Consider the following 25,994-nt stretch of genomic DNA (forward strand, 5'->3'; position numbering starts at 1 on the left):
AAACTGTGGATTCCCAGTGAATATAAAAAACACTTAAAATCGCTCTGTCTCTTCTAGTTTAGCCAGAAAACGCGTTTAAAGTTTTGCAAAAGATTTTTTTAAATATCTCCAAAAATATTTTTGCTACAGCCTATTATCATATATTGCCAGAATCTGTGGATTCCCAGTGAACATAAAAAACACTTAAAATCGCTCTATCTCTTCTAGTTTAGCCAGAAAACGCGTTTAAAGTTTTGCAAAAGATTTTTTTAAATATCTCCAAAAATATTTTTGCTACAGCCTATTATCATATATTGCCAGAATCTGTGGATTCTCAGTGATCACAAAAAACACTTAAAATCGCTCTATCTCTTCTAGTTTAGCCAGAAAACGCGTTTAAAGTTTTGCAGAAGATTTTTTTAAATATCTCCAAAAATATTTTTGCTACAGCCTATTATCATATATTGCCAGAATCTGTGGATTCCCAGTGAACATAAAAAACACTTAAAATCGCTCTATCTCTTCTAGTTTAGCCAGAAAACGCGTTTAAAGTTTTGCAAAAGATTTTTTTAAATATCTCCAAAAATATTTTTGCTACAGCCTATTATCATATATTGCCAGAATCTGTGGATTCCCCGTGATCACAAAAAAACAGTTAAAATCGCTCTATCTCTTCTAGTTTAGCCAGAAAACGCGTTTAAAGTTTTGCAAAAGTTTTTTTTAAATACAGCCTATTATCATATATTGCCAGAATCTGTGGATTCCCAGTGATCATAAAAAACACTTAAAATCGCTCTATCTCTTCTAGTTTAGCCAGAAAACGAGTTTAAAATTTTGCAAAAGATTTTTTTAAATATCTCCAAAAATATTTTTGCTACAGCCTATTATCATATATTGCCAGAATCTGTGGATTCCCAGTGATCACGAAAAACACTTAAAATCGCTCTATCTCTTCTAGTTTAGCCAGAAAACGCGTTTAAAGTTTTGCAAAAGATTTTTTTAAATATCTCCAAAAATATTTTTGCTACAGCCTATTATCATATATTGCCAGAATCTGTGGATTCCCAGTGATCATAAAAAACAAATAAAATCGCTCTATCTCTTCTAGTTTAGCCAGAAAACGCGTTTAAAGTTTTGCAAAAGATTTTTTTAAATATCTCCAAAAATATTTTTGCTGCAGAAAAACACTTAAAGTCGCTCTATCTCTTCTATTTTAGCCAGAAAACGCGTTTAAAGTTTTGCAAAAGATTTTTTTAAATATCTCCAAAATTATCTTTGCTACAGCCTATTATCATATATTGCCAGAATCTGTGGATTCCCAGTGATCACGAAAAACACTTAGAATCGCTCTATCTCTTCTAGTTTAGCCAGAAAACGCGTTTAAAGTTTTGCAAAAGATTTTTTTAATATCTCCAAAAATATTTTTGCTACAGCCTATTATCATATATTTCCAGAATCTGTGGATTCCCAGTGATCACAAAAAACACTTAAAATCGCTCTATCTCTTCTAGTTTAGCCCGAAAACGAGTTTAAAGTTTTCAAAAGATTTTTTTTAAATATCTCCAAAAATATTTTTGCTACAGCCTATTATCATATATTGCCAGAATCTGTGGATTCCCAGTGATCACAAAAAACACTTAAAATCGCTCTGTCCCTTCTAGTTTAGCTAGAAAACGCGCTTAAAATTTTGCAAAAGATTTTTTTAAATATCTCCAAAAATATTTTTGCTACAACCTATTATCATATATTGCCAGAATCTATGGATTCGCAGTGATCACAAAAAACACTTAAAGTCGCTCTATCTCTCCTATTTTAGCCAGAAAACGCGTTTAAAGTTTTGCAAAAGATATTTTTAAATATCTCCAAAATTATCTTTGCTACAGCCTATTATCATATATTGCCAGAATCTATGGATTCCCAGTGATCACGAAAAACACTTAGAATCGCTCTATCTCTTCTAGTTTAGCCAGAAAACGCGTTTAAAGTTTTGCAAAAGATTTTTTTAAATATCTCCAAAAATATTTTTGCTACAGCCTATTATCATATATTGCCAGAATCTGTGGATTCTCAGTGATCACAAAAAACACTTAAAATCGCTCTACCTCTTCTAGTTTAGCCAGAAAACGCGTTTAAAGTTTTGCAGAAGATTTTTTTAAATATCTCCAAAAATATTTTTGCTACAGCCTATTATCATATATTGCCAGAATCTGTGGATTCCCAGTGAACATAAAAAACACTTAAAATCGCTCTATCTCTTCTAGTTTAGCCAGAAAACGCGTTTAAAGTTTTGCAAAAGATTTTTTTAAATATCTCCAAAAATATTTTTGCTACAGCCTATTATCATATATTGCCAGAATCTGTGGATTCCCAGTGATCACAAAAAACACTTAAAATCGCTCTATCTCTTCTAGTTTAGCCAGAAAACGCGTTTAAAGTTTTGCAAAAGATTTTTTTAAATATCTCCAAAAATATTTTTGCTACAGCCTATTATCATATATTGCCAGAATCTGTGGATTCTCAGTGATCACAAAAAACACTTAAAATCGCTCTACCTCTTCTAGTTTAGCCAGAAAACGCGTTTAAAGTTTTGCAGAAGATTTTTTTAAATATCTCCAAAAATATTTTTGCTACAGCCTATTATCATATATTGCCAGAATCTGTGGATTCTCAGTGATCACAAAAAACACTTAAAATCGCTCTATCTCTTCTAGTTTAGCCAGAAAACGCGTTTAAAGTTTTGCAGAAGATTTTTTTAAATATCTCCAAAAATATTTTTGCTACAGCCTATTATCATATATTGCCAGAATCTGTGGATTCCCAGTGAACATAAAAAACACTTAAAATCGCTCTATCTCTTCTAGTTTAGCCAGAAAACGCGTTTAAAGTTTTGCAAAAGATTTTTTTAAATATCTCCAAAAATATTTTTGCTACAGCCTATTATCATATATTGCCAGAATCTGTGGATTCCCCGTGATCACAAAAAAACAGTTAAAATCGCTCTATCTCTTCTAGTTTAGCCAGAAAACGCGTTTAAAGTTTTGCAAAAGTTTTTTTTAAATACAGCCTATTATCATATATTGCCAGAATCTGTGGATTCCCAGTGATCATAAAAAACACTTAAAATCGCTCTATCTCTTCTAGTTTAGCCAGAAAACGAGTTTAAAATTTTGCAAAAGATTTTTTTAAATATCTCCAAAAATATTTTTGCTACAGCCTATTATCATATATTGCCAGAATCTGTGGATTCCCAGTGATCACGAAAAACACTTAAAATCGCTCTATCTCTTCTAGTTTAGCCAGAAAACGCGTTTAAAGTTTTGCAAAAGATTTTTTTAAATATCTCCAAAAATATTTTTGCTACAGCCTATTATCATATATTGCCAGAATCTGTGGATTCCCAGTGATCATAAAAAACAAATAAAATCGCTCTATCTCTTCTAGTTTAGCCAGAAAACGCGTTTAAAGTTTTGCAAAAGATTTTTTTAAATATCTCCAAAAATATTTTTGCTGCAGAAAAACACTTAAAGTCGCTCTATCTCTTCTATTTTAGCCAGAAAACGCGTTTAAAGTTTTGCAAAAGATTTTTTTAAATATCTCCAAAATTATCTTTGCTACAGCCTATTATCATATATTGCCAGAATCTGTGGATTCCCAGTGATCACGAAAAACACTTAGAATCGCTCTATCTCTTCTAGTTTAGCCAGAAAACGCGTTTAAAGTTTTGCAAAAGATTTTTTTAATATCTCCAAAAATATTTTTGCTACAGCCTATTATCATATATTTCCAGAATCTGTGGATTCCCAGTGATCACAAAAAACACTTAAAATCGCTCTATCTCTTCTAGTTTAGCCCGAAAACGAGTTTAAAGTTTTCAAAAGATTTTTTTTAAATATCTCCAAAAATATTTTTGCTACAGCCTATTATCATATATTGCCAGAATCTGTGGATTCCCAGTGATCACAAAAAACACTTAAAATCGCTCTGTCCCTTCTAGTTTAGCTAGAAAACGCGCTTAAAATTTTGCAAAAGATTTTTTTAAATATCTCCAAAAATATTTTTGCTACAACCTATTATCATATATTGCCAGAATCTATGGATTCGCAGTGATCACAAAAAACACTTAAAGTCGCTCTATCTCTCCTATTTTAGCCAGAAAACGCGTTTAAAGTTTTGCAAAAGATATTTTTAAATATCTCCAAAATTATCTTTGCTACAGCCTATTATCATATATTGCCAGAATCTATGGATTCCCAGTGATCACGAAAAACACTTAGAATCGCTCTATCTCTTCTAGTTTAGCCAGAAAACGCGTTTAAAGTTTTGCAAAAGATTTTTTTAAATATCTCCAAAAATATTTTTGCTACAGCCTATTATCATATATTGCCAGAATCTGTGGATTCTCAGTGATCACAAAAAACACTTAAAATCGCTCTACCTCTTCTAGTTTAGCCAGAAAACGCGTTTAAAGTTTTGCAGAAGATTTTTTTAAATATCTCCAAAAATATTTTTGCTACAGCCTATTATCATATATTGCCAGAATCTGTGGATTCCCAGTGAACATAAAAAACACTTAAAATCGCTCTATCTCTTCTAGTTTAGCCAGAAAACGCGTTTAAAGTTTTGCAAAAGATTTTTTTAAATATCTCCAAAAATATTTTTGCTACAGCCTATTATCATATATTGCCAGAATCTGTGGATTCCCAGTGATCACAAAAAACACTTAAATCGCTCTGTCCCTTCTAGTTTAGCCAGAAAACGCGTTTAAAGTTTTGCAAAAGATTTTTTTAAATATCTCCAAAAATATTTTTGCTACAGCCTGTTATCATATATTGCCAGAATCTATGGATTCGCAGTGATCACAAAAAACACTTAAAGTCGCTCTATCTCTCCTATTTTAGCCAGAAAACGCGTTTAAAGTTTTGCAAAAGATATTTTTAAATATCTCCAAAATTATCTTTGCTACAGCCTATTATCATATATTGCCAGAATCTATGGATTCCCAGTGATCACGAAAAACACTTAGAATCGCTCTATCTCTTCTAGTTTAGCCAGAAAACGCGTTTAAAGTTTTGCAAAAGATTTTTTTAAATATCTCCAAAAATATTTTTGCTACAGCCTATTATCATATATTGCCAGAATCTGTGGATTCTCAGTGATCACAAAAAACACTTAAAATCGCTCTACCTCTTCTAGTTTAGCCAGAAAACGCGTTTAAAGTTTTGCAGAAGATTTTTTTAAATATCTCCAAAAATATTTTTGCTACAGCCTATTATCATATATTGCCAGAATCTGTGGATTCCCAGTGAACATAAAAAACACTTAAAATCGCTCTGTCCCTTCTAGTTTAGCTAGAAAACGCGCTTAAAATTTTGCAAAAGATTTTTTTAAATATCTCCAAAAATATTTTTGCTACAACCTATTATCATATATTGCCAGAATCTATGGATTCGCAGTGATCACAAAAAACACTTAAAGTCGCTCTATCTCTCCTATTTTAGCCAGAAAACGCGTTTAAAGTTTTGCAAAAGATATTTTTAAATATCTCCAAAATTATCTTTGCTACAGCCTATTATCATATATTGCCAGAATCTATGGATTCCCAGTGATCACGAAAAACACTTAGAATCGCTCTATCTCTTCTAGTTTAGCCAGAAAACGCGTTTAAAGTTTTGCAAAAGATTTTTTTAAATATCTCCAAAAATATTTTTGCTACAGCCTATTATCATATATTGCCAGAATCTGTGGATTCCCAGTGAACATAAAAAACACTTAAAATCGCTCTGTCTCTTCTAGTTTAGCCAGAAAACGCGTTTAAAGTTTTGCAAAAGATTTTTTTAAATATCTCCAAAAATATTTTTGCTACAGCCTGTTATCATATATTGCCAGAATCTGTGGATTCCCAGTGAACATAAAAAACACTTAAAATCGCTCTATCTCTTCTAGTTTAGCCAGAAAACGCGTTTAAAGTTTTGCAAAAGATTTTTTTAAATATCTCCAAAAATATTTTTGCTACAGCCTATTATCATATATTGCCAGAATCTGTGGATTCTCAGTGATCACAAAAAACACTTAAAATCGCTCTACCTCTTCTAGTTTAGCCAGAAAACGCGTTTAAAGTTTTGCAGAAGATTTTTTTAAATATCTCCAAAAATATTTTTGCTACAGCCTATTATCATATATTGCCAGAATCTGTGGATTCCCAGTGAACATAAAAAACACTTAAAATCGCTCTATCTCTTCTAGTTTAGCCAGAAAACGCATTTAAAGTTTTGCAAAAGATTTTTTTAAATATCTCCAAAAATATTTTTGCTACAGCCTATTATCATATATTGCCAGAATCTGTGGATTCCCAGTGATCACAAAAAACACTTAAATCGCTCTGTCCCTTCTAGTTTAGCCAGAAAACGCGTTTAAAGTTTTGCAAAAGATTTTTTTAAATATCTCCAAAAATATTTTTGCTACAGCCTATTATCATATATTGCCAGAATCTGTGGATTCCCAGTGAACATAAAAAACACTTAAAATCGCTCTATCTCTTCTAGTTTAGCCAGAAAACGCGTTTAAAGTTTTGCAAAAGATTTTTTTAAATATCTCCAAAAATATTTTTGCTACAGCCTATTATCATATATTGCCAGAATCTGTGGATTCCCAGTGATCACAAAAAAACAGTTAAAATCGCTCTATCTCTTCTAGTTTAGCCAGAAAACGCGTTTAAAGTTTTGCAAAAGTTTTTTTTAAATACAGCCTATTATCACATATTGCCAGAATCTGTGGATTCCCAGTGATCATAAAAAACACTTAAAATCGCTCTATCTCTTCTAGTTTAGCCAGAAAACGAGTTTAAAATTTTGCAAAAGATTTTTTTAAATATCTCCAAAAATATTTTTGCTACAGCCTATTATCATATATTGCCAGAATCTGTGGATTCCCAGTGATCACGAAAAACACTTAAAATCGCTCTATCTCTTCTAGTTTAGCCAGAAAACGCGTTTAAAGTTTTGCAAAAGATTTTTTTAAATATCTCCAAAAATATTTTTGCTACAGCCTATTATCATATATTGCCAGAATCTGTGGATTCCCAGTGATCATAAAAAACAAATAAAATCGCTCTATCTCTTCTAGTTTAGCCAGAAAACGCGTTTAAAGTTTTGCAAAAGATTTTTTTAAATATCTCCAAAAATATTTTTGCTGCAGAAAAACACTTAAAGTCGCTCTATCTCTTCTATTTTAGCCAGAAAACGCGTTTAAAGTTTTGCAAAAGATTTTTTTAAATATCTCCAAAATTATCTTTGCTACAGCCTATTATCATATATTGCCAGAATCTGTGGATTCCCAGTGATCACGAAAAACACTTAGAATCGCTCTATCTCTTCTAGTTTAGCCAGAAAACGCGTTTAAAGTTTTGCAAAAGATTTTTTTAAATATCTCCAAAAATATTTTTGCTACAGCCTATTATCATATATTTCCAGAATCTGTGGATTCCCAGTGATCACAAAAAACACTTAAAATCGCTCTATCTCTTCTAGTTTAGCCCGAAAACGAGTTTAAAGTTTTCAAAAGATTTTTTTTAAATATCTCCAAAAATATTTTTGCTACAGCCTATTATCATATATTGCCAGAATCTGTGGATTCCCAGTGATCACAAAAAGCACTTAAAATCGCTCTGTCCCTTCTAGTTTAGCTAGAAAACGCGCTTAAAATTTTGCAAAAGATTTTTTTAAATATCTCCAAAAATATTTTTGCTACAACCTATTATCATATATTGCCAGAATCTATGGATTCGCAGTGATCACAAAAAACACTTAAAGTCGCTCTATCTCTCCTATTTTAGCCAGAAAACGCGTTTAAAGTTTTGCAAAAGATATTTTTAAATATCTCCAAAATTATTTTTGCTACAGCCTATTATTATATATTGCCAGAATCTGTGGATTCCCAGTGACCACAAAAACACACTTAAAGTCGCTCTATCTCTCCTATTTTAGCCAGAAAACGCGTTTAAAATTTTGCAAAAGATTTTTTTAAATATCTCCAAAATTATTTTTGCTACAGCCTATTATCATATATTGCCAGAATCTGTGCATTCCCAGTGATCACGAAAAACACTTAAAATCGCTCTATCTCTTCCAGTTTAGCCAGAAAACGAGTTTAAAGTTTTGCAAAAGATTTTTTTAAATATCTCCAAAAATATTTTTGCTACAGCCTATTATCATATATTGCCAGAATCTGTGGATTCCCAGTGAGCATAAAAAACACTTAAAATCGCTCTATCTCTTCTAGTTTAGCCAGAAAACGCGTTTAAGGTTTTGCAAAAGATTTTTTTAAATATCTCCAAAAATATTTTTGCTACAGCCTATTATCATATATTGCCAGAATCTGTGGATTCCCAGTGAGCATAAAAAACACTTAAAATCGCTCTATCTCTTCTAGATTAGCCAGAAAACGCGTTTAAAGTTTTGCAAAAGATTTTTTTAAATATCTCCAAAAATATTTTTGCTACAGCCTATTATCATATATTGCCAGAATCTGTGGATTCCCAGTGACCACAAAAACACACTTAAAGTCGCTCTATCTCTCCTATTTTAGCCAGAAAACGCGTTTAAAATTTTGCAAAAGATTTTTTTAAATATCTCCAAAATTATTTTTGCTACAGCCTATTATCATATATTGCCAGAATCTGTGCATTCCCAGTGATCACGAAAAACACTTAAAATCGCTCTATCTCTTCCAGTTTAGCCAGAAAACGAGTTTAAAGTTTTGCAAAAGATTTTTTTAAATATCTCCAAAAATATTTTTGCTACAGCCTATTATCATATATTGCCAGAATCTGTGGATTCCCAGTGAGCATAAAAAACACTTAAAATCGCTCTATCTCTTCTAGTTTAGCCAGAAAACGCGTTTAAGGTTTTGCAAAAGATTTTTTTAAATATCTCCAAAAATATTTTTGCTACAGCCTATTATCATATATTGCCAGAATCTGTGGATTCCCAGTGAGCATAAAAAACACTTAAAATCGCTCTATCTCTTCTAGATTAGCCAGAAAACGCGTTTAAAGTTTTGCAAAAGATTTTTTTAAATATCTCCAAAAATATTTTTGCTACAGCCTATTATCATATATTGCCAGAATCTGTGGATTCCCAGTGATCGTAAAAAACACTTAAAATCGCTCTATCTCTTCTAGTTTAGCCAGAAAACGCGTTTAAAATTTTGCAAAAGATTTTTTTAAATATCTCCAAAAATATTTTTGCTACAGCCTATTATCATATATTGCCAGAATCTGTGCATTCCCAGTGAACATAAAAAACACTTAAAATCGCTCTATCTCTTCTAGTTTAGCCAGAAAACGCGTTTAAAGTTTTGCAAAAGATTTTTTTAAATATCTCCAAAAATATTTTTGCTACAGCCTATTATCATATATTGCCAGAATCTGTGGATTCCCAGTGATCACAAAAAAACACTTAAAATCGCTCTATCTCTTCTAGTTTAGCCAGAAAACGCGTTTAAGGTTTTGCAAAAGATTTTTTTAAATATCTCCAAAAATATTTTTGCTACAGCCTATTATCATATATTGCCAGAATCTGTGGATTCCCAGTGATCACAAAAAACACTTAAATCGCTCTGTCCCTTCTAGTTTAGCCAGAAAACGCGTTTAAAGTTTTGCAAAAGATTTTTTTAAATATCTCCAAAAATATTTTTGCTACAGCCTATTATCATATATTGCCAGAATCTGTGGATTCCCAGTGAACATAAAAAACACTTAAAATCGCTCTATCTCTTCTAGTTTAGCCAGAAAACGCGTTTAAAGTTTTGCAAAAGATTTTTTTAAATATCTCCAAAAATATTTTTGCTACAGCCTATTATCATATATTGCCAGAATCTGTGGATTCCCAGTGATCACAAAAAACACTTAAAATCGCTCTATCTCTTCTAGTTTAGCCAGAAAACGCGTTTAAAGTTTTGCAAAAGTTTTTTTTAAATACAGCCTATTATCACATATTGCCAGAATCTGTGGATTCCCAGTGATCATAAAAAACACTTAAAATCGCTCTATCTCTTCTAGTTTAGCCAGAAAACGCGTTTAAAATTTTGCAAAAGATTTTTTTAAATATCTCCAAAAATATTTTTGCTACAGCCTATTATCATATATTGCCAGAATCTGTGGATTCCCAGTGATCACGAAAAACACTTAAAATCGCTCTATCTCTTCTAGTTTAGCCAGAAAACGCGTTTAAAGTTTTGCAAAAGATTTTTTTAAATATCTCCAAAAATATTTTTGCTACAGCCTATTATCATATATTGCCAGAATCTGTGGATTCCCAGTGATCATAAAAAACAAATAAAATCGCTCTATCTCTTCTAGTTTAGCCAGAAAACGCGTTTAAAGTTTTGCAAAAGATTTTTTTAAATATCTCCAAAAATATTTTTGCTGCAGAAAAACACTTAAAGTCGCTCTATCTCTTCTATTTTAGCCAGAAAACGCGTTTAAAGTTTTGCAAAAGATTTTTTTAAATATCTCCAAAATTATCTTTGCTACAGCCTATTATCATATATTGCCAGAATCTGTGGATTCCCAGTGATCACGAAAAACACTTAGAATCGCTCTATCTCTTCTAGTTTAGCCAGAAAACGCGTTTAAAGTTTTGCAAAAGATTTTTTTAAATATCTCCAAAAATATTTTTGCTACAGCCTATTATCATATATTTCCAGAATCTGTGGATTCCCAGTGATCACAAAAAACACTTAAAATCGCTCTATCTCTTCTAGTTTAGCCCTAAAACGAGTTTAAAGTTTTCAAAAGATTTTTTTTAAATATCTCCAAAAATATTTTTGCTACAGCCTATTATCATATATTGCCAGAATCTGTGGATTCCCAGTGATCACAAAAAACACTTAAAATCGCTCTGTCCCTTCTAGTTTAGCTAGAAAACGCGCTTAAAATTTTGCAAAAGATTTTTTTAAATATCTCCAAAAATATTTTTGCTACAACCTATTATCATATATTGCCAGAATCTATGGATTCGCAGTGATCACAAAAAACACTTAAAGTCGCTCTATCTCTCCTATTTTAGCCAGAAAACGCGTTTAAAATTTTGCAAAAGATTTTTTTAAATATCTCCAAAATTATTTTTGCTACAGCCTATTATCATATATTGCCAGAATCTGTGCATTCCCAGTGATCACGAAAAACACTTAAAATCGCTCTATCTCTTCCAGTTTAGCCAGAAAACGAGTTTAAAGTTTTTCAAAAGATTTTTTTAAATATCTCCAAAAATATTTTTGCTACAGCCTATTATCATATATTGCCAGAATCTGTGGATTCCCAGTGAGCATAAAAAACACTTAAAATCGCTCTATCTCTTCTAGTTTAGCCAGAAAACGCGTTTGAGGTTTTGCAAAAGATTTTTTTTAAATATCTCCAAAAATATTTTTGCTACAGCCTATTATCATATATTGCCAGAATCTGTGGATTCCCAGTGAGCATAAAAAACACTTAAAATCGCTCTATCTCTTCTAGATTAGCCAGAAAACGCGTTTAAAGTTTTGCAAAAGATTTTTTTAAATATCTCCAAAAATATTTTTGCTACAGCCTATTATCATATATTGCCAGAATCTGTGGATTCCCAGTGATCACAAAAAAACACTTAAAATCGCTCTATCTCTTCTAGTTTAGCCAGAAAACGCGTTTAAAATTTTGGAAAAGATTTTTTTAAATATCTCCAAAAATATTTTTGCTACAGCCTATTATCATATATTGCCAGAATCTGTGCATTCCCTATCTATCTCTTCTAGATTAGCCAGAAAACGCGTTTAAAGTTTTGCAAAAGATTTTTTTAAATATCTCCAAAAATATTTTTGCTACAGCCTATTATCATATATTGCCAGAATCTGTGGATTCCCAGTGATCACAAAAAAACACTTAAAATCGCTCTATCTCTTCTAGTTTAGCCAGAAAACGCGTTTAAAATTTTGCAAAAGATTTTTTTAAATATCTCCAAAAATATTTTTGCTACAGCCTATTATCATATATTGCCAGAATCTGTGCATTCCCAGTGAACATAAAAAACACTTAAAATCGCTCTATCTCTTCTAGTTTAGCCAGAAAACGCGTTTAAAGTTTTGCAAAAGATTTTTTTAAATATCTCCAAAAATATTTTTGCTACAGCCTATTATCATATATTGCCAGAATCTGTGGATTCCCAGTGATCACGAAAAACACTTAAAATCGCTCTATCTCTTCTAGTTTAGCCAGAAAACGCGTTTAAAGTTTTGCAAAAGATTTTTTTAAATATCTCCAAAAATATTTTTGCTACAGCCTATTATCATATATTGCCAGAATCTGTGGATTCCCAGTGATCATAAAAAACAAATAAAATTGCTCTATCTCTTCTAGTTTAGCCAGAAAACGCGTTTAAAGTTTTGCAAAAGATTTTTTTAAATATCTCCAAAAATATTTTTGCTGCAGAAAAACACTTAAAGTCGCTCTATCTCTCCTATTTTAGCCAGAAAACGCGTTTAAAGTTTTGCAAAAGATATTTTTAAATATCTCCAAAATTATTTTTGCTACAGCCTATTATTATACATTGCCAGAATCTGTGGATTCCCAGTGACCACAAAAACACACTTAAAGTCGCTCTATCTCTCCTATTTTAGCCAGAAAACGCGTTTAAAATTTTGCAAAAGATTTTTTTAAATATCTCCAAAATTATTTTTGCTACAGCCTATTATCATATATTGCCAGAATCTGTGCATTCCCAGTGATCACGAAAAACACTTAAAATCGCTCTATCTCTTCCAGTTTAGCCAGAAAACGAGTTTAAAGTTTTGCAAAAGATTTTTTTAAATATCTCCAAAAATATTTTTGCTACAGCCTATTATCATATATTGCCAGAATCTGTGGATTCCCAGTGAGCATAAAAAACACTTAAAATCGCTCTATCTCTTCTAGTTTAGCCAGAAAACGCGTTTAAGGTTTTGCAAAAGATTTTTTTAAATATCTCCAAAAATATTTTTGCTACAGCCTATTATCATATATTGCCAGAATCTGTGGATTCCCAGTGAGCATAAAAAACACTTAAAATCGCTCTATCTCTTCTAGATTAGCCAGAAAACGCGTTTAAAGTTTTGCAAAAGATTTTTTTAAATATCTCCAAAAATATTTTTGCTACAGCCTATTATCATATATTGCCAGAATCTGTGGATTCCCAGTGATCACAAAAAAACACTTAAAATCGCTCTATCTCTTCTAGTTTAGCCAGAAAACGCGTTTAAAATTTTGCAAAAGATTTTTTTAAATATCTCCAAAAATATTTTTGCTACAGCCTATTATCATATATTGCCAGAATCTGTGCATTCCCAGTGATCACGAAAAACACTTAAAATCGCTCTATCTCTTCCAGTTTAGCCAGAAAACGAGTTTAAAGTTTTGCAAAAGATTTTTTTAAATATCTCCAAAAATATTTTTGCTACAGCCTATTATCATATATTGCCAGAATCTGTGGATTCCCAGTGAGCATAAAAAACACTTAAAATCGCTCTATCTCTTCTAGATTAGCCAGAAAACGCGTTTAAAGTTTTGCAAAAGATTTTTTTAAATATCTCCAAAAATATTTTTGCTACAGCCTATTATCATATATTGCCAGAATCTGTGGATTCCCAGTGAGCATAAAAAACACTTAAAATCGCTCTATCTCTTCTAGATTAGCCAGAAAACGCGTTTAAAGTTTTGCAAAAGATTTTTTTAAATATCTCCAAAAATATTTTTGCTACAGCCTATTATCATATATTGCCAGAATCTGTGGATTCCCAGTGATCACAAAAAAACACTTAAAATCGCTCTATCTCTTCTAGTTTAGCCAGAAAACGCGTTTAAAATTTTGCAAAAGATTTTTCTAAATATCTCCAAAAATATTTTTGCTACAGCCTATTATCATATATTGCCAGAATCTGTGCATTCCCAGTGATCACGAAAAACACTTAAAATCGCTCTATCTCTTCCAGTTTAGCCAGAAAACGAGTTTAAAGTTTTGCAAAAGATTTTTTTAAATATCTCCAAAAATATTTTTGCTACAGCCTATTATCATATATTGCCAGAATCTGTGGATTCCCAGTGAGCATAAAAAACACTTAAAATCGCTCTATCTCTTCTAGATTAGCCAGAAAACGCGTTTAAAGTTTTGCAAAAGATTTTTTTAAATATCTCCAAAAATATTTTTGCTACAGCCTATTATCATATATTGCCAGAATCTGTGGATTCCCAGTGAGCATAAAAAACACTTAAAATCGCTCTATCTCTTCTAGATTAGCCAGAAAACGCGTTTAAAGTTTTGCAAAAGATTTTTTTAAATATCTCCAAAAATATTTTTGCTACAGCCTATTATCATATATTGCCAGAATCTGTGGATTCGCAGTGATCACAAAAAAACACTTAAAATCGCTCTATCTCTTCTAGTTTAGCCAGAAAACGCGTTTAAAATTTTGCAAAAGATTTTTTTAAATATCTCCAAAAATATTTTTGCTACAGCCTATTATCATATATTGCCAGAATCTGTGGATTCCCAGTGAGCATAAAAAACACTTAAAATCGCTCTGTCCCTTCTAGTTTAGCCAGAAAACGCGTTTAAAGTTTTGCAAAAGATTTTTTTAAATATCTCCAAAAATATTTTTGCTACAGCCTATTATCATATATTGCCAGAATCTGTGGATTCCCAGTGAACATAAAAAACACTTAAAATCGCTCTATCTCTTCTAGTTTAGCCAGAAAACGCGTTTAAAGTTTTGCAAAAGATTTTTTTAAATATCTCCAAAAATATTTTTGCTACAGCCTATTATCATATATTGCCAGAATCTGTGGATTCCCAGTGATCACAAAAAAACAGTTAAAATCGCTCTATCTCTTCTAGTTTAGCCAGAAAACGCGTTTAAAGTTTTGCAAAAGTTTTTTTTAAATACAGCCTATTATCACATATTGCCAGAATCTGTGGATTCCCAGTGATCATAAAAAACACTTAAAATCGCTCTATCTCTTCTAGTTTAGCCAGAAAACGCGTTTAAAATTTTGCAAAAGATTTTTTTAAATATCTCCAAAAATATTTTTGCTACAGCCTATTATCATATATTGCCAGAATCTGTGGATTCCCAGTGATCACGAAAAACACTTAAAATCGCTCTATCTCTTCTAGTTTAGCCAGAAAACGCGTTTAAAGTTTTGCAAAAGATTTTTTTAAATATCTCCAAAAATATTTTTGCTACAGCCTATTATCATATATTGCCAGAATCTGTGGATTCCCAGTGATCATAAAAAACAAATAAAATCGCTCTATCTCTTCTAGTTTAGCCAGAAAACGCGTTTAAGGTTTTGCAAAAGATTTTTTTAAATATCTCCAAAAATATTTTTGCTGCAGAAAAACACTTAAAGTCTCTCTATCTCTCCTATTTTAGCCAGAAAACGCGTTTAAAGTTTTGCAAAAGATATTTTTAAATATCTCCAAAATTATTTTTGCTACAGCCTATTATTATACATTGCCAGAATCTGTGGATTCCCAGTGACCACAAAAACACACTTAAAGTCGCTCTATCTCTCCTATTTTAGCCAGAAAACGCGTTTAAAATTTTGCAAAAGATTTTTTTAAATATCTCCAAAATTATTTTTGCTACAGCCTATTATCATATATTGCCAGAATCTGTGCATTCCCAGTGATCACGAAAAACACTTAAAATCGCTCTATCTCTTCCAGTTTAGCCAGAAAACGAGTTTAAAGTTTTGCAAAAGATTTTTTTAAATATCTCCAAAAATATTTTTGCTACAGCCTATTATCATATATTGCCAGAATCTGTGGATTCCCAGTGAGCATAAAAAACACTTAAAATCGCTCTATCTCTTCTAGTTTAGCCAGAAAACGCGTTTAAGGTTTTGCAAAAGATTTTTTTAAATATCTCCAAAAATATTTTTGCTACAGCCTATTATCATATATTGCCAGAATCTGTGGATTCCCAGTGAGCATAAAAAACACTTAAAATCGCTCTATCTCTTCTAGATTAGCCAGAAAACGCGTTTAAAGTTTTGCAAAAGATTTTTTTAAATATCTCCAAAAATATTTTTGCTACAGCCTATTATCATATATTGCCAGAATCTGTGGATTCCCAGTGATCACAAAAAAACACTTAAAATCGCTCTATCTCTTCTAGTTTAGCCAGAAAACGCGTTTAAAATTTTGCAAAAGATTTTTTTAAATATCTCCAAAAATATTTTTGCTACAGCCTATTATCATATATTGCCAGAATCTGTGCATTCCCAGTGATCACGAAAAACACTTAAAATCGCTCTATCTCTTCCAGTTTAGCCAGAAAACGAGTTTAAAGTTTTGCAAAAGATTTTTTTAAATATCTCCAAAAATATTTTTGCTACAGCCTATTATCATATATTGCCAGAATCTGTGGATTCCCAGTGAGCATAAAAAACACTTAAAATCGCTCTATCTCTTCTAGATTAGCCAGAAAACGCGTTTAAAGTTTTGCAAAAGATTTTTTTAAATATCTCCAAAAATATTTTTGCTACAGCCTATTATCATATATTGCCAGAATCTGTGGATTCCCAGTGATCACAAAAAAACACTTAAAATCGCTCTATCTCTTCTAGTTTAGCCAGAAAACGCGTTTAAAATTTTGGAAAAGATTTTTTTAAATATCTCCAAAAATATTTTTGCTACAGCCTATTATCATATATTGCCAGAATCTGTGCATTCCCAGTGATCACGAAAAACACTTAAAATCGCTCTATCTCTTCCAGTTTAGCCAGAAAACGAGTTTAAAGTTTTGCAAAAGATTTTTTTAAATATCTCCAAAAATATTTTTGCTACAGCCTATTATCATATATTGCCAGAATCTGTGGATTCCCAGTGAGCATAAAAAACACTTAAAATCGCTCTATCTCTTCTAGTTTAGCCAGAAAACGCGTTTAAGGTTTTGCAAAAGATTTTTTTAAATATCTCCAAAAATATTTTTGCTACAGCCTATTATCATATATTGCCAGAATCTGTGGACTCCCAGTGATCACAAAAAAACACTTAAAATCGCTCTATCTCTTCTAGTTTAGCCAGAAAACGCGTTTAAAGTTTTGCAAAAGATTTTTTTAAATATCTCCAAAAATATTTTTGCTACAGCCTATTATCACATATTGCCAGAATCTGTGGATTCCCAGTGATCATAAAAAACACTTAAAATCGCTCTATCTCTTCTAGTTTAGCCAGAAAACGCGTTTAAAGTTTTGCAAAAGATTTTTTTAAATATCTCCAAAAATATTTTTCCTACAGCCTATTATCATATATTGCCAGAATCTGTGGATTCCCAGTGATCATAAAAAACAAATAAAATCGCTCTATCTCTTCTAGTTTAGCCAGAAAATGCGTTTAAAGTTTTGCAAAAGATTTTTTTAAATATCTCCAAAAATATTTTTGCTACAGCCTATTATCATAAATTGCCAGAATCTATGGATTCGCAGTGATCACAAAAAACACTTAAAGTCGCTCTATCTCTTCTATTTTAGCCAGAAAACGCGTTTAAAGTTTTGCAAAAGATTTTTTTAAATATCTCCAAAATTATTTTTGCTACAGCCTATTATCATATATTGCCAGAATCTGTGGATTCCCAGTGATCACGAAAAACACTTAGAATCGCTCTATCTCTTCTAGTTTAGCCAGAAAACGCGTTTAAAGTTTTGCAAAAGATTTTTTAAATATCTCCAAAAATATTTTTGCTACAGCCTATTATCATATATTTCCAGAATCTGTGGATTCCCAGTGATCACAAAAAACACTTAAAATCGCTCTATCTCTTCTAGTTTAGCCAGAAAACGAGTTTAAAGTTTTCAAAAGATTTTTTTAAATATCTCCAAAATTATTTTTGCTACAGCCTATTATCATATATTGCCAGAATCTGTGGATTCCTAGTGATCACAAAAAACACTTAAAATCGCTCTGTCCCTTCTAGTTTAGCCAGAAAACGCGTTTAAAGTTTTGCAAAAGATTTTTTTAAATATCTCCAAAAATATTTTTGCTACAGCCTATTATCATATATTGCCAGAATCTGTGGATTCCTAGTGATCATAAAAAACACTTAAAATCGCTCTATCTCTTCTAGTTTAGCCAGAAAACGCGTTTAAAGTTTTGCAAAAGATTTTTTTAAATATCTCCAAAAATTATTTTTGCTACAGCCTATTATCATATATTGCCAGAATCTGTGGATTCCCAGTGATCATAAAAAACACTTAAAATCGCTCTATCTCTTTTAGTTTAGCCAGTAAACGCGTTTAAAGTTTTGCAAAAGATTTTTTTAAATATCTCCAAAAATATTTTTGCTACAGCCTATTATCATATATTGCCAGAATCTGTGGATTCCCAGTGATCATAAAAAACACTTAAAATCGCTCTATCTCTTCTAGTTTAGCCAGAAAACGCGTTTAAAGTTTTGCAAAAGACTTTTTTAAATATCTCCAAAAATATTTTTGCTACAGCCTATTATCATATATTGCCAGAATCTGTGGATTCCCAGTGATCACGAAAAACACTTAGAATCGCTCTATCTCTTCTAGTTTAGCCAGAAAACGCGTTTAAAGTTTTGCAAAAGATTTTTTTAAATATCTCCAAAAATTATTTTTGCTACAGCCTATTATCATATATTGCCAGAATCTGTGGATTCCCAGTGATCATAAAAAACACTTAAAATCGCTCTATCTCTTCTAGTTTATCCAGTAAACGCGTTTAAAGTTTTGCAAAAGATTTTTTTAAATATCTCCAAAAATATTTTTGCTACAGCCTATTATCATATATTGCCAGAATCTGTGGATTCCCAGTGAGCACAAAAAACACTTAAAATCGCTCTGTCCCTTCTAGTTTAGCCAGAAAACGCGTTTAAAGTTTTGCAAAAGATTTTTTTAAATATCTCCAAAAATATTTTTGCTACAGCCTATTATCATATATTGCCAGAATCTGTGGATTCGCAGTGATCACAAAAAAACACTTAAAATCGCTCTATCTCTTCTAGTTTAGCCAGAAAACGCGTTTAAAATTTTGCAAAAGATTTTTTTAAATATCTCCAAAAATATTTTTGCTACAGCCTATTATCATATATTGCCAGAATCTGTGGATTCCCAGTGAGCATAAAAAACACTTAAAATCGCTCTGTCCCTTCTAGTTTAGCCAGAAAACGCGTTTAAAGTTTTGCAAAAGATTTTTTTAAATATCTCCAAAAATATTTTTGCTACAGCCTATTATCATATATTGCCAGAATCTGTGGATTCCCAGTGAACATAAAAAACACTTAAAATCGCTCTATCTCTTCTAGTTTAGCCAGAAAACGCGTTTAAAGTTTTGCAAAAGATTTTTTTAAATATCTCCAAAAATATTTTTGCTACAGCCTATTATCATATATTGCCAGAATCTGTGGATTCCCAGTGATCACAAAAAAACAGTTAAAATCGCTCTATCTCTTCTAGTTTAGCCAGAAAACGCGTTTAAAGTTTTGCAAAAGTTTTTTTTAAATACAGCCTATTATCACATATTGCCAGAATCTGTGGATTCCCAGTGATCATAAAAAACACTTAAAATCGCTCTATCTCTTCTAGTTTAGCCAGAAAACGCGTTTAAAATTTTGCAAAAGATTTTTTTAAATATCTCCAAAAATATTTTTGCTACAGCCTATTATCATATATTGCCAGAATCTGTGGATTCCCAGTGATCACGAAAAACACTTAAAATCGCTCTATCTCTTCTAGTTTAGCCAGAAAACGCGTTTAAAGTTTTGCAAAAGATTTTTTTAAATATCTCCAAAAATATTTTTGCTACAGCCTATTATCATATATTGCCAGAATCTGTGGATTCCCAGTGATCATAAAAAACAAATAAAATCGCTCTATCTCTTCTAGTTTAGCCAGAAAACGCGTTTAAGGTTTTGCAAAAGATTTTTTTAAATATCTCCAAAAATATTTTTGCTGCAGAAAAACACTTAAAGTCTCTCTATCTCTCCTATTTTAGCCAGAAAACGCGTTTAAAGTTTTGCAAAAGATATTTTTAAATATCTCCAAAATTATTTTTGCTACAGCCTATTATTATACATTGCCAGAATCTGTGGATTCCCAGTGACCACAAAAACACACTTAAAGTCGCTCTATCTCTCCTATTTTAGCCAGAAAACGCGTTTAAAATTTTGCAAAAGATTTTTTTAAATATCTCCAAAATTATTTTTGCTACAGCCTATTATCATATATTGCCAGAATCTGTGCATTCCCAGTGATCACGAAAAACACTTAAAATCGCTCTATCTCTTCCAGTTTAGCCAGAAAACGAGTTTAAAGTTTTGCAAAAGATTTTTTTAAATATCTCCAAAAATATTTTTGCTACAGCCTATTATCATATATTGCCAGAATCTGTGGATTCCCAGTGAGCATAAAAAACACTTAAAATCGCTCTATCTCTTCTAGTTTAGCCAGAAAACGCGTTTAAGGTTTTGCAAAAGATTTTTTTAAATATCTCCAAAAATATTTTTGCTACAGCCTATTATCATATATTGCCAGAATCTGTGGATTCCCAGTGAGCATAAAAAACACTTAAAATCGCTCTATCTCTTCTAGATTAGCCAGAAAACGCGTTTAAAGTTTTGCAAAAGATTTTTTTAAATATCTCCAAAAATATTTTTGCTACAGCCTATTATCATATATTGCCAGAATCTGTGGATTCCCAGTGATCACAAAAAAACACTTAAAATCGCTCTATCTCTTCTAGTTTAGCCAGAAAACGCGTTTAAAATTTTGCAAAAGATTTTTTTAAATATCTCCAAAAATATTTTTGCTACAGCCTATTATCATATATTGCCAGAATCTGTGCATTCCCAGTGATCACGAAAAACACTTAAAATCGCTCTATCTCTTCCAGTTTAGCCAGAAAACGAGTTTAAAGTTTTGCAAAAGATTTTTTTAAATATCTCCAAAAATATTTTTGCTACAGCCTATTATCATATATTGCCAGAATCTGTGGATTCCCAGTGAGCATAAAAAACACTTAAAATCGCTCTATCTCTTCTAGATTAGCCAGAAAACGCGTTTAAAGTTTTGCAAAAGATTTTTTTAAATATCTCCAAAAATATTTTTGCTACAGCCTATTATCATATATTGCCAGAATCTGTGGATTCCCAGTGATCACAAAAAAACACTTAAAATCGCTCTATCTCTTCTAGTTTAGCCAGAAAACGCGTTTAAAATTTTGGAAAAGATTTTTTTAAATATCTCCAAAAATATTTTTGCTACAGCCTATTATCATATATTGCCAGAATCTGTGCATTCCCAGTGATCACGAAAAACACTTAAAATCGCTCTATCTCTTCCAGTTTAGCCAGAAAACGAGTTTAAAGTTTTGCAAAAGATTTTTTTAAATATCTCCAAAAATATTTTTGCTACAGCCTATTATCATATATTGCCAGAATCTGTGGATTCCCAGTGAGCATAAAAAACACTTAAAATCGCTCTATCTCTTCTAGTTTAGCCAGAAAACGCGTTTAAGGTTTTGCAAAAGATTTTTTTAAATATCTCCAAAAATATTTTTGCTACAGCCTATTATCATATATTGCCAGAATCTGTGGACTCCCAGTGATCACAAAAAAACACTTAAAATCGCTCTATCTCTTCTAGTTTAGCCAGAAAACGCGTTTAAAGTTTTGCAAAAGATTTTTTTAAATATCTCCAAAAATATTTTTGCTACAGCCTATTATCACATATTGCCAGAATCTGTGGATTCCCAGTGATCATAAAAAACACTTAAAATCGCTCTATCTCTTCTAGTTTAGCCAGAAAACGCGTTTAAAGTTTTGCAAAAGATTTTTTTAAATATCTCCAAAAATATTTTTGCTACAGCCTATTATCATATATTGCCAGAATCTGTGGATTCCCAGTGATCATAAAAAACAAATAAAATCGCTCTATCTCTTCTAGTTTAGCCAGAAAATGCGTTTAAAGTTTTGCAAAAGATTTTTTTAAATATCTCCAAAAATATTTTTGCTACAGCCTATTATCATAAATTGCCAGAATCTATGGATTCGCAGTGATCACAAAAAACACTTAAAGTCGCTCTATCTCTTCTATTTTAGCCAGAAAACGCGTTTAAAGTTTTGCAAAAGATTTTTTTAAATATCTCCAAAATTATTTTTGCTACAGCCTATTATCATATATTGCCAGAATCTGTGGATTCCCAGTGATCACGAAAAACACTTAGAATCGCTCTATCTCTTCTAGTTTAGCCAGAAAACGCGTTTAAAGTTTTGCAAAAGATTTTTTAAATATCTCCAAAAATATTTTTGCTACAGCCTATTATCATATATTTCCAGAATCTGTGGATTCCCAGTGATCACAAAAAACACTTAAAATCGCTCTATCTCTTCTAGTTTAGCCAGAAAACGAGTTTAAAGTTTTCAAAAGATTTTTTTAAATATCTCCAAAATTATTTTTGCTACAGCCTATTATCATATATTGCCAGAATCTGTGGATTCCTAGTGATCACAAAAAACACTTAAAATCGCTCTGTCCCTTCTAGTTTAGCCAGAAAACGCGTTTAAAGTTTTGCAAAAGATTTTTTTAAATATCTCCAAAAATATTTTTGCTACAGCCTATTATCATATATTGCCAGAATCTGTGGATTCCTAGTGATCATAAAAAACACTTAAAATCGCTCTATCTCTTCTAGTTTAGCCAGAAAACGCGTTTAAAGTTTTGCAAAAGATTTTTTTAAATATCTCCAAAAATTATTTTTGCTACAGCCTATTATCATATATTGCCAGAATCTGTGGATTCCCAGTGATCATAAAAAACACTTAAAATCGCTCTATCTCTTTTAGTTTAGCCAGTAAACGCGTTTAAAGTTTTGCAAAAGATTTTTTTAAATATCTCCAAAAATATTTTTGCTACAGCCTATTATCATATATTGCCAGAATCTGTGGATTCCCAGTGATCATAAAAAACACTTAAAATCGCTCTATCTCTTCTAGTTTAGCCAGAAAACGCGTTTAAAGTTTTGCAAAAGACTTTTTTAAATATCTCCAAAAATATTTTTGCTACAGCCTATTATCATATATTGCCAGAATCTGTGGATTCCCAGTGATCACGAAAAACACTTAGAATCGCTCTATCTCTTCTAGTTTAGCCAGAAAACGCGTTTAAAGTTTTGCAAAAGATTTTTTTAAATATCTCCAAAAATTATTTTTGCTACAGCCTATTATCATATATTGCCAGAATCTGTGGATTCCCAGTGATCATAAAAAACACTTAAAATCGCTCTATCTCTTCTAGTTTATCCAGTAAACGCGTTTAAAGTTTTGCAAAAGATTTTTTTAAATATCTCCAAAAATATTTTTGCTACAGCCTATTATCATATATTGCCAGAATCTGTGGATTCCCAGTGAGCACAAAAAACACTTAAAATCGCTCTGTCCCTTCTAGTTTAGCCAGAAAACGCGTTTAAAGTTTTGCAAAAGATTTTTTTAAATATCTCCAAAAATATTTTTGCTACAGCCTATTATCATATATTGCCAGAATCTGTGGATTCCCAGTGATCATAAAAAACACTTAAAATCGCTCTATCTCTTCTAGTTTAGCCAGTAAACGCGTTTAAAGTTTTGCAAAAGATTTTTTTAAATATCTCCAAAAATTATTTTTGCTACAGCCTATTATCATATATTGCCAGAATCTGTGGATTCCCAGTGATCACAAAAAACACTTAAAATCGCTCTATCCCTTCTAGTTTAGCCAGAAAACGCGTTTAAAGTTTTGCAAAAGATTTTTTTAAATATCTCCAAAAATATTTTTGCTACAGCCTATTATCATATATTGCCAGAATCTGTGGATTCCCAGTGATCACGAAAAACACTTAAAATCGCTCTATCTCTTCTAGTTTAGCCAGAAAACGCGTTTAAAGTTTTGCAAAAGATTTTTTTAAATATCTCCAAAAATATTTTTGCTACAGCCTATTATCATATATTGCCAGAATCTGTGGATTCCCAGTGATCATAAAAAACACTTAAAATCGCTCTATCTCTTCTAGTTTAGCCAGAAAACGAGTTTAAAGTTTTGCAAAAGATTTTTTTAAATATCTCCAAAATTATTTTTGCTACAGCCTATTATCATATATTGCCAGAATCTGTGGATTCCCAGTGATCACGAAAAACACTTAGAATCGCTCTATCTCTTCTAGTTTAGCCAGAAAACGCGTTTAAAGTTTTGCAAAAGATTTTTTTAAATATCTCCAAAAATATTTTTGCTACAGCCTATTATCATATATTTCCAGAATCTGTGGATTCCCAGTGATCACAAAAAACACTTAAAATCGCTCTATCTCTTCTAGTTTAGCCAGAAAACGAGTTTAAAGTTTTCAAAAGATTTTTTAAATATCTCCAAAAATATTTTTGCTACAGCCTATTATCATATATTGCCAGAATCTGTGGATTCCCAGTGATCATAAAAAACACTTAAAATCGCTCTATCTCTTCTAGTTTAGCCAGAAAGCGCGTTTAAAGTTTTGCAAAAGATTTTTTTAAATATCTCCAAAAATATTTTTGCTACAGCCTATTATCATATATTGCCAGAATCTGTGGATTCCCAGTGGTCACAAAAAACACTTAAAATCGCTCTGCCTCTTCTAGTTTAGCCAGAAAACGCGTTTAAAGTTTTGCAAAAATTTTTTTTAAATATCTCCAAAAATATTTTTGCTACAGCCTATTATCATATATTGCCAGAATCTGTGGATTCCCAGTGATCACAAAAAACACTTAAAATCGCTTTATCCCTTCTAGTTTAGCCAGAAAACGCGTTTAAAGTTTTGCAAAAGATTTTTTTAAATATCTCCAAAAATATTTTTGCTACAGCCTATTATCATATATTGCCAGAATCTGTGGATTCCCAGTGATCATAAAAAACACTTAAAATCGCTCTATCTCTTCTAGTTTAGCCAGAAAACGCGTTTAAAGTTTTGCAAAAGATTTTTTTAAATATCTCCAAAAATATTTTTGCTACAGCCTATTATCATATATTGCCAGAATCTATGGATTCGCAGTGATCACAAAAAACACTTAAAGTCGCTCTATCTCTTCTATTTTAGCCAGAAAACGCGTTTAAAGTTTTGCAAAAGATTTTTTTAAATATCTCCAAAAATATTTTTGCTACAGCCTATTATCATATATTGCCACAATCTGTGGATTCCCAGTGATCACAAAAAACACTTAAAATCGCTCTGTCCCTTCTAGTTTAGCCAGAAAACTCGTTTAAAGTTTTGCAAAAGATTTTTTTAAATATCTAAAAAATATTTTTGCTACAGCCTATTATCATATATTGCCAGAATCTGTGGATTCCCAGTGATCACAAAAAACACTTAAAATCGCTCTGCCTCTTCTAGTTTAGCCAGAAAACGCGTTTAAAGTTTTGCAAAAAATTTTTTTAAATGTCTCCAAAAATATTTTTGCTACAGCCTATTATCATATATTGCCAGAATCTGTGGATTCCCAGTGATCACAAAAAACACTTAAAATCGCTTTATCCCTTCTAGTTTAGCCAGAAAACGCGTTTAAAGTTTTGCAAAAGATTTTTTTAAATATCTCCAAAAATATTTTTGCTACAGCCTATTATCATATATTGCCAGAATCTGTGGATTCCCAGTGATCATAAAAAACACTTAAAATCGCTCTATCTCTTCTAGTTTAGCCAGAAAACGAGTTTAAAGTTTTGCAAAAGATTTTTTTAAATATCTCCAAAAATTATTTTTGCTACAGCCTATTATCATATATTGCCAGAATCTGTGGATTCCCAGTGATCACGAAAAACACTTAAAATCGCTCTATCTCTTCTAGTTTAGCCAGAAAACGAGTTTAAAGTTTTGCAAAAGATTTTTTTAAATATCTCCAAAAATTTTTTTGCTACAGCCTATTATCATATATTGCCAGAATCTGTGGATTCCCAGTGATCACAAAAAACACTTAAAATCGCTCTATCT

Source organism: Condylostylus longicornis, unplaced genomic scaffold, assembly GCF_029603195.1.
Source record: "Condylostylus longicornis isolate FDR11 unplaced genomic scaffold, ASM2960319v2 ptg000040l, whole genome shotgun sequence".
Classification (NCBI taxonomy): Eukaryota; Metazoa; Arthropoda; class Insecta; order Diptera; family Dolichopodidae; genus Condylostylus; species Condylostylus longicornis.